Below are 10,395 nucleotides of genomic sequence, written 5' to 3' on the forward strand. Positions count from 1 at the left end.
GATTATCAAATAGCTTAAATCAAACCACACCCACTCTGATGAAACCCATAAGCTGTCCAGTTCATTGGCACCAACGTTCAATGGACATTAAATATATTTATATTGTTGGTAAGTCTAAGTCTTGTTGAACCTAAAGTTGTCTGTGTGTAGCATACAACTTAGTCATAACTTAAAGATTGTACCTCACTGTGGAGTACACAGTGATGTCCCACAGTGATGTCATGGGGGGGATCCTGATGCGTCTGCAGCAGCAGACAGGGTTGGTTAGGGACAGTTTGTGACTCCTTGCTGAGGGCAACTGATCGCTTGTGTGCGTTTTTATTTGCGCTGCAGTTTCCTGTCAGTGACGCCCTTTGCTCTGCGCATAGAGACGCGTCTCCTCCGGGCCCCGTTTCCTTGTTCCATGCCTCCCCATGACCCGTCACTATTCATTTGACTACAGCCATATGACCGATAAGAAACATGGAGCAAAGGCTCAAAAACGAATGTGTCCAATGATCCGTCTCGATAGCTTGTGCAGACAAAAGACAAAACAGTCCTGACTTGTGGATGTACAGTACCACTGTGTTTGTTTGTGTGCGTGTGTTTCTTCCCTTTTCCAACAGTATTGAAGATTAACTTTTTACAAACTTTTTTTTTTCTTTTTACAATAATACCTTCTTCTTTTTCTTCTTGATAAACAACCCCAATCAATTTGTAGTTCAGCATGGATTGATACCTTTCTTGTTTTCAAAAACATCTGTTGTTCAGCAACAGAGTCTGTTAAAAAAAAAAAAAAAAGATCAGTTGATGTGAAAAAAAAATCTGCAGAATGATGTAGCTACACACTATTTTGTTCGAGGAAGATTAAAGAATGTGCTTTCGGCGCTGTGATCTGTTACTCTCTGTTACTGTTTAGTCTACACGCTTCACATGAATTGGGGCTATCATTGTGCGCTGACCTGGAGTAAGCAGCACCGGCTAGCTTTGCTTCCTATTCCCTCCCAGTGACACGGATGACCTCTGCTTGTGATTGGGGCCTCTGATCTCCCCCTGTGGGTCATACATGTGTTATAAAAACTCAACGACACGTTTCCCCCCACAATCTTTCAACCTCCTTTCTCCAGTTTCCACCTCTTCAACCAAGTGTATTGTGGGTCGCAGTTTCCTGCTGGGATCTGGCTGAGCTTTGGAGGAGGTTAAATCAGTGGGGCGTGACACAGATCACCCGACTGAGGGAGAGTTCCAGTCCTCTGGAGCACAAGAGTCAAGCTTTATATCCCTCCTGCTTCCATGTCCAGCTGTGGCATACAGATATGAGCCTCTGACATTAAGGCCCCACCCACTGACATACCCTCACTGCCCCAGCATCACAGGCGCTCTCAAGTCCAAACAGCTGGGCAGTGATGGACACCCAACGTATGCTGTAGTTGATACAGGAATTTGCTGCTGCCATGCCTTCCACTTTCCACCCGTCCGACTAACCAATAATGACTGTGATCAATCATATGTGGAGCTAAACTGCAAGAAACTTACACTAGATAAGGACTGAATAGCCAAGCAGGTGTTGCGGGTCTTTTTTAGCAGTTAGAAAAACAGCATGAAGGGTCACTCGGACTGAACTCCAGGACAGATCATTCATCCATTGCATGTGACTCTTGGATCTTGAAACATTTTATTTATTTTTTTTTCACCTTTTTTCCCCCCATCAGACATGAGATTCCTCTTGTGAGTTTTCCCTCTCCTCTTTGAAACCCCGCTCCTATAATCCAATCTCATTAGCCCCTATGAATGGAAGTCTCTCTGCTTGAATCCATTAAGGAGGCTTCCCTGTGGCTCCCTCTCTGTAATCTCTCTAACCCCATGGGATTAATCACCCACAGAGAACTGAAATCGATCCATTTAATCACCAAAAGATGTGACAAAAAATGCTGCAACTTGGCAATATGGTGGAAAATTGTTGTCCAATTGATATTCATTGGATAGTGCATGGAGAGAAATAGAAAAAGAGGAGCAAGATTTATAGAAACTGTATTCTATAGCACCATTATGAGGCAACCATTATGAGGCAATCAATCCACTTATCTGTGCTGCGAGCCCTCGCTAGGATAAGAGGCTTTTTGTTTATCCAGGAAACTAGCAGTGTAAAAAGTCATACTCAAACAAATCAATGATTAAGAATAAAATGGCCCAGAGAATGGGTTTGACCAAGACAATCTTGTAATCTATTGCACGAGAATAACAACATCAACTTCCTAAAAACAAGTACGTCAAGTTAAAGCCTGCCTGTGCGTATACACATTTTCAGGAGAGGTGTGTTTGTGAGAAAACGAGGCCAGTGTGTGCCGAGGAGGGCTGTAACGTTTAAGGTTTGATGATGCCTCCATAAGCCCGTAATGAGAAGGAATGAGGGTCAGCGGGCGACGTTAACCCGCTAATAAAATCTGCCTTCCTTTAAAGGGTGTGAGAAAACCACAATTACCCCACTGACATTTTTTTACTACATGATTTATGAACTGAATATTGCATCTCCCTCTCTAACCCTTATTCTGGCTGCCGAGTAATAAAGGGAAGTTAAGGGGCAGTATCGATGGGCTAAAAAGCAGTCTTTGATTTGCCACAGACCGGCGGATGTATGGTGAGGAGAGGAAAAGAAAGGAGACGAAGAGAGAGGAGCTCAGATATTGATGAGTTTTTCTATCCCACGGCCCTCCACCGTGCAGCCCCCTGGCCGTCTGGACACCCGCCACGTGTGAACAAGCTTTCAGCCCACATCATCTTCTCCACTTCCACCTATAATTGGCCATATGTGTCACCAGCACCCTGCTGCTGCTGCTGGAGGGAAAGAAAGGGAGATCACAGCTTTGACAAGGTGATTGTTGGACGAGTCTGGCTTTGACATGTCTGGTAAGCATGATCTCAGCAAACACTTCTGAACTCATAGGGCCTCTTCTACAGCCTCAATTAGGAGCCACCTGCAATATTACAACAGTCGGCCTGATTGTAAAGGCTGTTTAACTGCACTGGCTGTTAGGATATAGCTGAGGGTTTAAACTTTTAGCACTTTTTAGCACCTTCACATATAGTCATAATGAGATAGTTATACCATCTCAAGAGGATATGGCCTTGGACAGAAAAGGTACAGTAGATCATGAGCAGGCCAACGACTGAATAAGCTGAATATATAATGCCCCAAAGCGGCATGTGGCATGTGGCATTCAATGAGCATTCATTAACCTTTACTGCTGCAGTAAGTTACCTGCATTAAGTAGGGAAGTTAGCTATGTGTGCAGACAGGTTATCGGGTGAATATCATTGGGTGGTGAAATGCAGCTCAAACAAACAGAAAACATATTTTACAAATGTATTGAATGAAATCATTTTTTTCGATTCGTTGTCAGTGTAGTTGGAAGTGAATGTGTCAATTACCACGAGAGAGAAAGATGGGGGGGGGGGGGAGGTCAGAGATTGGGTCAGGGTTTGTCCCTCCTCTCTCATCTAAATGGCAAATGTCACAGCAGCCGGCAGAGCGGACGGCTGCTGCGTGCAGGAGAAAGGTGACAGAAAGGGGTGGGAAAAGTGAGCAAGGGGAAAGCAAGGGGAGGGGAAGGTGAATAAGTGGGGAGGATGGGAAATGTTGCTGAGAGGCTGCTGGGCAAAAGCTAAGTGGCGAGTAATGATAGTGATCACGCCAAGTGGAATAGCAGAGCAGCCAGAGCTGGGCAGCCGGGGGGGTTGGCGATGAGGGCGTTAGCAGCCTTTACATGAAGGCTTAATGTGCCCTCCCTGAGAAGGAGCACTAAGTTACAACCTCCATGCTTTGGTGATGTTCAAAGAATTGATAGTGAGGGATTTTCCATTATTATCTTTTCTGAAAGTTACATTGAATATGTGATGGTTGAAGACATTTTTTTTTTCGTTATTCTTCCTTTTCACACATTTTAGATCATAAATGCAAGATTGTAATTGCGTGAAATTTATAATTATTTTGGTCTTTTTCAGCCTTTTATTGAGAGAGAGAGAGAGACAGTGGATAGTGTAGGAAATCAGGGAGGCCCGGGCCGCCCGCGTGAGGTCTATAGCCTCCATACATGGTGACGCGAACACTACCACTGCGCTACAGGCGTCCCCTGTGAAATCATTTATGGTATGATTAACCATTTGAATCCTTTTTAACTGCAAATACTCCAGGTATTTCCTTCCTAATGCAGAACTTGATCACATGTGTGGCTGTAATCTGAAATACAGATAATTAAAGAAATACCAAGATAAATCAATGTGGGCAGAGTTATTGATTCTGACTCAAAAAGAGAACTTTTTAAACCTGACTTTTTTAAAGAGGCAGGTTAGTGGGACACTTTGACTCTGTATATATGTGCCCTCAATGGCCTATAATAAACAAATGCACAGAGTCCTCTCAGGAATATACGTTGTTTTTTAAAAGCACCCAGTTTGACACACGAGAAGGCTCGTGCTATGAGGGATGTCGTGATGCCATGTTTGCTCTCCGTCGTTCTCTCCCTTGCCGCTTTTAATCTGTTGATTATCTAATAACAGGCGGCTTCAGCACATCGTGACTACCACACAAGTTACAATGTTAATGAGACATTTTGCCAAAGGACATGAAGATTGTATCTTCTTCACCTTCTGACACAGGATGTCAGCGACACTCTGCGTGATCAGGGGAAATGTACAGTGTGTGACTGTGGGATGCCATCATCCCTAGGGCCCATCTATTCAGAGACCACACATCACGTGTGACTGCATGGCTTTGAACCCCAGTTTGTGAGCAGTATATGTCTCTCCTTCTCTTTTCTTGTTTACGCTGAAATAATGCTACTTTTTGATAAGAAAGGCCTTGTTGTAGTTCACACTGTTTCAATGGCATTTAGTCAGCCCATGTCTGATGCCAATACCAGCAGCAATAATAAAAAAAAAATTGTATACAGAGAGCTTTCGCTGTAATCTTATCATCGCATAATAAATGGAACAAGCACATAACACACACTTCTTTATAGATCCGATAATGTGTACTGTCAAGGGGACTATTTGTTTTCTACATAGCTCTTGTTTTAATTTGTTATCTCCTGTGAGTGAAGAGGAAATTAAACCTCATTTAAAGGTACTTTGCCCAAAACTCTGGGGTCTATTGGTTGAGATTAACACTTAAACTTCTGAAGAGTTGAAGCAGGTCCTGGATCTCGAGACCAACTTGGTGATATGTTTTTCTTCAGTTCATTCATATGCATACAGTGCTGGCTCCCATGGCTCCTTCTGTATTTAAGAGAGCATAAGTAAGTCTCCGTGCCACTGAACTAGGAATAAAATGAATGTTTTTTTGTTTCTGCCAAAATGCAAAGATGCTAATGAGCCAGTATCCGTCAACAGGGCCTTTGAACCTATGAATTAAGAATAAATTGTTTATTTTTCTGATATGAAGATGAATGAGTTGGAAGAGCTCAGCTGTGTTTATTGTCTTCTAAAAAGACCTGACTTTATGGCTTTAAGTATCCTTTTCTACTCTCGTGTGTCTGTGAGCACCTGAGAGTGGCCAACCACATCAGAAGGACACCAGGCCAAGACTTTAGGGAATCCAGACCAGGGGGCTTCATCCCCTTCTGAAGGAATAGCAGAGGAGGGCGCTGGCACTCTCTCTGGCCTCATGACTTAGTGAGACACACGGCACCTCTGGAGACAGGCCACCATCTGGTGTCTGTCGTTGAGTTAGCATGACACCATGACGAGTAACACGCAGGTTTTACAATGTACGCCCGCCTCTCTTTCCGTCTCTTTTATTCTCAGAGAGACTGGCAACTGCCACTGCCCCTCCCTCTTCTTCTCTCAACCACGCTCACTGTTCTCCCTCCTCATCTCTCTATATATCTCAGTCTGGTCTGGAGCTGGGCAAGAATCTGCTGTGGGATTATGTACTGTGAGCTGCTAATAATGTTGAAGAGCCTCCTGGGCTCCCACTCCCGAAGCAGCGGTGCAATAAAGCCAGGAGCTGGGAAATACATGGCTATTTAATGGAAACCGAAGCTCCTGAGCTGCTGTGCTATATTTACAGGTAGCCTTTCTGCCTCGACTTTTTGCATCCTGTGCTTGTCTGCCTCGCCCGCCCGTCAGCCACCTTGGAGGAGACCTGACATCTGCTGTTCCCTGTGACTCCCCTACAGCCTCCCACGCCACTGCCAAGTACGCGAACTCTGTGTGTACAGGCAATAAAGCAGAAACTATTCCAGGTAAAATCAGTCTGATGCTGGAATAAAAAAAAAAGGACACTGGGTTATACAATTGACAAAGAAAAAAAAATTACAACTGTATTGAGAAAATGTGGAATATAAAGGGGCGGAAGTGGGTCCTCTCTTGATCACAGTTTGTAGTATGCTCTACTTTGTGCGTCTGCCCAGCTTCCCAACTCTTCAAATCTTGCATTTAGTTAGTGCCATCTGTCTCACACCCAAGTCAGAATGGGCTTGACACAACAGGGCCACTGTTTTGTTGTCTTGTTCTATTTATTCCTCGATAATGAGAAATCAGCAGAGGGACTGGCATGGCGCTCTCTGCCACACATATACACCCATGATAGTCTTCCTGGGCCATATGGCTTGTCTACAGGGGGCTACTTGACTCTTCTGACTCTTATGCACCAGAAGCACACTTCTTGATCTCTCTTCTTCAGAGGGTTGTCATGAATTCACACTGCCATGCATCCTGGTTTAAACAGAATAACTTTTCTGCTGTGTCTCCTCTGGATACTCTGTCATCTCCCCGCAAGTGTTTTCACAGTAATTGACAGGTGGCTAGATTGTCAAAAAAAAAAAAAGCAGAAGCAGCAGCAACAAAACAGGAGAGAAAACATCCTGGAGAAGTGACAGCGCCCAAAGGGACATGCCTCAGGATTTAAGCTGTCATAATTGTCCTTCCTCTTTGTGGGACACTTTGTCCATATGCGGTAATCCTGAGTTTAGCCTTGTGTATTTAGTATGTCACGTCTCCAAAAGAGCAGACAGCACTGTGTGACTAATTACACAGAGTTGGAATGTTTGAAGGGGTGCAGATTGAGGATGGCATGCATGCAATGTTTAATTCAGCGTCTCGGCATGAAGACTTTTAAATCTTGTGACTGGCCGACTCTGCAGCAGCAGGCTCTGGCACAGACGAGGCTTACATGTACTCCCCAGTGTCACAAACAATAATGCACAATCCCTTGCAGTGCAGTACAGTGGTGTGAATGTGTTCCACATAAACCAATGCACACTCCACCATACTGTAGTTAAATTGCATTTCATTTAATTAAAAACTCAATAGCACAGTTAGCAGCACAGCAGCAGCAGTGAAACCAGCCCAGTTCAGTGATACATCTCTGTCTTTGATCTTGCCCTTTTTAATCCTTTTTTTTTTCATGATCACAATGTGGCCGTGGGGTTACAGAGGTTAGTCACTGGGACTGTCCACATCACAAAATAATGCAATATATCAGTCAACTCTTCTCCTCATGTTATCTTAAAGTTTATGTATTGAACTGTATATTTGGAACGACCTAATCCATCCTGCATTTGTTTGTTTGGAATTTCTCTTATGTAAGTTTGTCTTGAGGCACAAGTTGATAGGGAGATTGTTTGGCGTGCAAGATAGTGGATCTCAATTTCTCCTGCTGTCATGTTGTATTTTAAAGCACCCATTGTCATTGGTATATACATTCTACCCACAGCCAGTCAAACTTTGGTTTGACATATGATTTGAATCTGATCACCAACAATATACTGTAGCCTAGCTACAGTATGAATGTTAGCATTAGTCTCTTATATCTGGTTTGACAAGGCAGTATGATAGGTGTGCTCTGTGGTGTAAAAGCGCTTTGAGTAGTCGGAAGACTAGAAAAGCGCTATACAAGCTCAAGTACATTTACATTTACATTTACACTTATCAAAAATCAAAAAGCTCAAGGTTACCGGTAAATTGATTAAAGAATTGAGTCCAGTCTTGAAATCAGGCTGAGGTGGCCTTGAACACTTCGATTGACACCATCGGGGTCATGCTTTTAAGCAGCTCACTCTGCCAATTTTACTCAAAGCAGAGCCAAATTTAAATAGTATCTGTTACAATCACTCAGCTTTTTTTTGCAATCTTGACTAAATCAATTAGAGCAAATGAGGGAGATGAGATGCTCCTGAAAACTAACAGAAAATAATGCAAATAACTTCGAATAATAAGCAATACTGCAAAATACAAGACATTTAGTCTGATTTATACTTGTGTTGATAGAAATCTGCACTGCCAAGCAGCGTTTGGAGGTAGACTACTGCAGAGCTGCACTATTGTGGTCAGAAAACTGTCTTGGTTTTTCGAGCTTGTTCAATCCAGATTCAACCCCCCTTCAACCCTCGTCATTGCTGTCCAAATCCCAGTCGGTAGCCTCGCAAGACACACACATGCTGAGTATCATGCCCCAGCAAGACTACTGCCGTCACAAACAAAGAGTCAGGACCTTTGCAGCTCCCATGTGGAGAGAAGTTTGAAAACCATGCTGAACCATCCCACACAAACATCATCATCCAGCCGGTCCCAAACTACTTCTTGTTGAGCTGACCGAGGTTAAGATTCTGGGCGGGCCCCTGGTCACTCCATGCCTGTCAGGGTTTATTAACGTCCTTTACTTTTGTGTCTTTATATTGACCCTTGTGACAACATGCGGAGAGATTTAAGTCACTTGAAATCTATTCTGACAAAGCTGCAGAGCATTCATCTTTATCTGTTCTGTTCTTATAAGCAGTGTTTACCCCTTAGTTTGATATGTTATGTTTTTATCTTAGATATACTTCAATGGAAGATGCTTGGATTACAAAGCTACTCAGACATGTCTCAGGGCTGAAAGACCTTAAGAATAGCTCAGTATCCTCAGTGAAAAAAGAAGCCTCTAGATGTTGACATTGAGTCATTACAGCTCTGAGCCACAGAAAAAAGCTTGAACTTTCATTCTTTCCATAATAGACATATAGCCACTAAGGTGGCCTCACAGTAAAAGCATTTCAGTCCTCTTTGAATGATATCCTCAATATCTCCACAACAAACTGTGGAGAGTTCAAAGTGTTCTGTGATACCCATGAGTCTTAGATGCTGTTTCTAAGGCAAAAAAAGACACTCTGAGATACGAATTAGAGCTGCTGAATATTCAGAAGGGAACAAACAGTCATGCAATAATGAACAAATTCATGTAAAACCATTCCTCAGTCTACATGTTTACTGATTTCAGCAACAATACAAGCACTAAAACTGATCTGCTCTGCAGAAAGCATTTTAAATTAAGGTTGAATATTTTTTAATTTTTCATTATATGAACAAAGATTTGTTGTTTCTACAATAACAACAAGTAAGATTGAGGGAAACCGCAGAACCAATCAGCTTTCCTCTTTTTTTCCTGGAGAATTGTTTTTTTTCATGTGCTGCATTGTTTCCAGTCCTTTTAGCAACTTGAGAGGAGACCGTTGGTTCATAAGCATTCACGTGTTTCTAGTGAGTCTTGGTTTAAGTGTGAATAGTAAGTCACTCAGAGACTTCACTCAAACTCATTCAGATTAATGTGCCCCAAAAGGGACCCTTAGATAATTGTTATTTCCTTGCAAGAAGTGGGTCTTTAACTTACCGAAATAACAGCATCATGTTGCAGACTTGTGTAAATCAAAATATGCCAGTGTTGTCAGGTCTGTCCTGAAGAGGAGAACTTTTAAAAGGTTTGTTTGGGGGTCTCTTGACTCATTCATGTGGTATTTATTCCCCATAATTTAGGAAATGATTGTATGTATGTTAGCATGTGAACAATGATTTACAGTATGTGTTGGATTCAGCACTGAGCACATCTAAACAAGTGCGAGAGAAACATCCGAGGTGTTGTGTGTATATGCTCAACCCACATGCACTCCTGAAGGTCTCCACAGATTTGTCTCGCTGGCAAAGCACAGACTTGACCAGTTGCCAGTTTGTTTGTTTGTTTTTTTTCAAAAGAGGTTAAACTTTGAGGTCAGTTGTATTTTTTCTTTGTTTAATGCAAATGTGAAAAAAAGCTGCTCTCTTTCTAAGGTGCAGGTGTATAACAGAGTGTCAGGCTGACAGCAAAGAGATGAATCTCCCCTTACATAAACCATGCTGATGTGTGAATGTTATACACCCAATCAGCCGCCCATCCCTCCCTCTTCAGCCTTGTGAGACAGGTGCTTCTGGGACTGAGTGGCATTTTAAACCAAAACTCGCCATTCTTACCTGCACCTGCATTGTGTCTCCTGAGCGCCTGCTTTTCCATTTAGCGCCTGACAATATCCCAGCTTTCTATTCATTTCCCGTCTTTCAGGCAGGGGGAAATGAATCACAGGGCTGTCAAGGAGAGGCACAGGAGCAATAAAGGTAGTGTGAGAGAAA

This window comes from Symphodus melops, assembly GCF_947650265.1.
Source record: "Symphodus melops genome assembly, chromosome: 17".
Taxonomy (NCBI): Eukaryota; Metazoa; Chordata; class Actinopteri; order Labriformes; family Labridae; genus Symphodus; species Symphodus melops.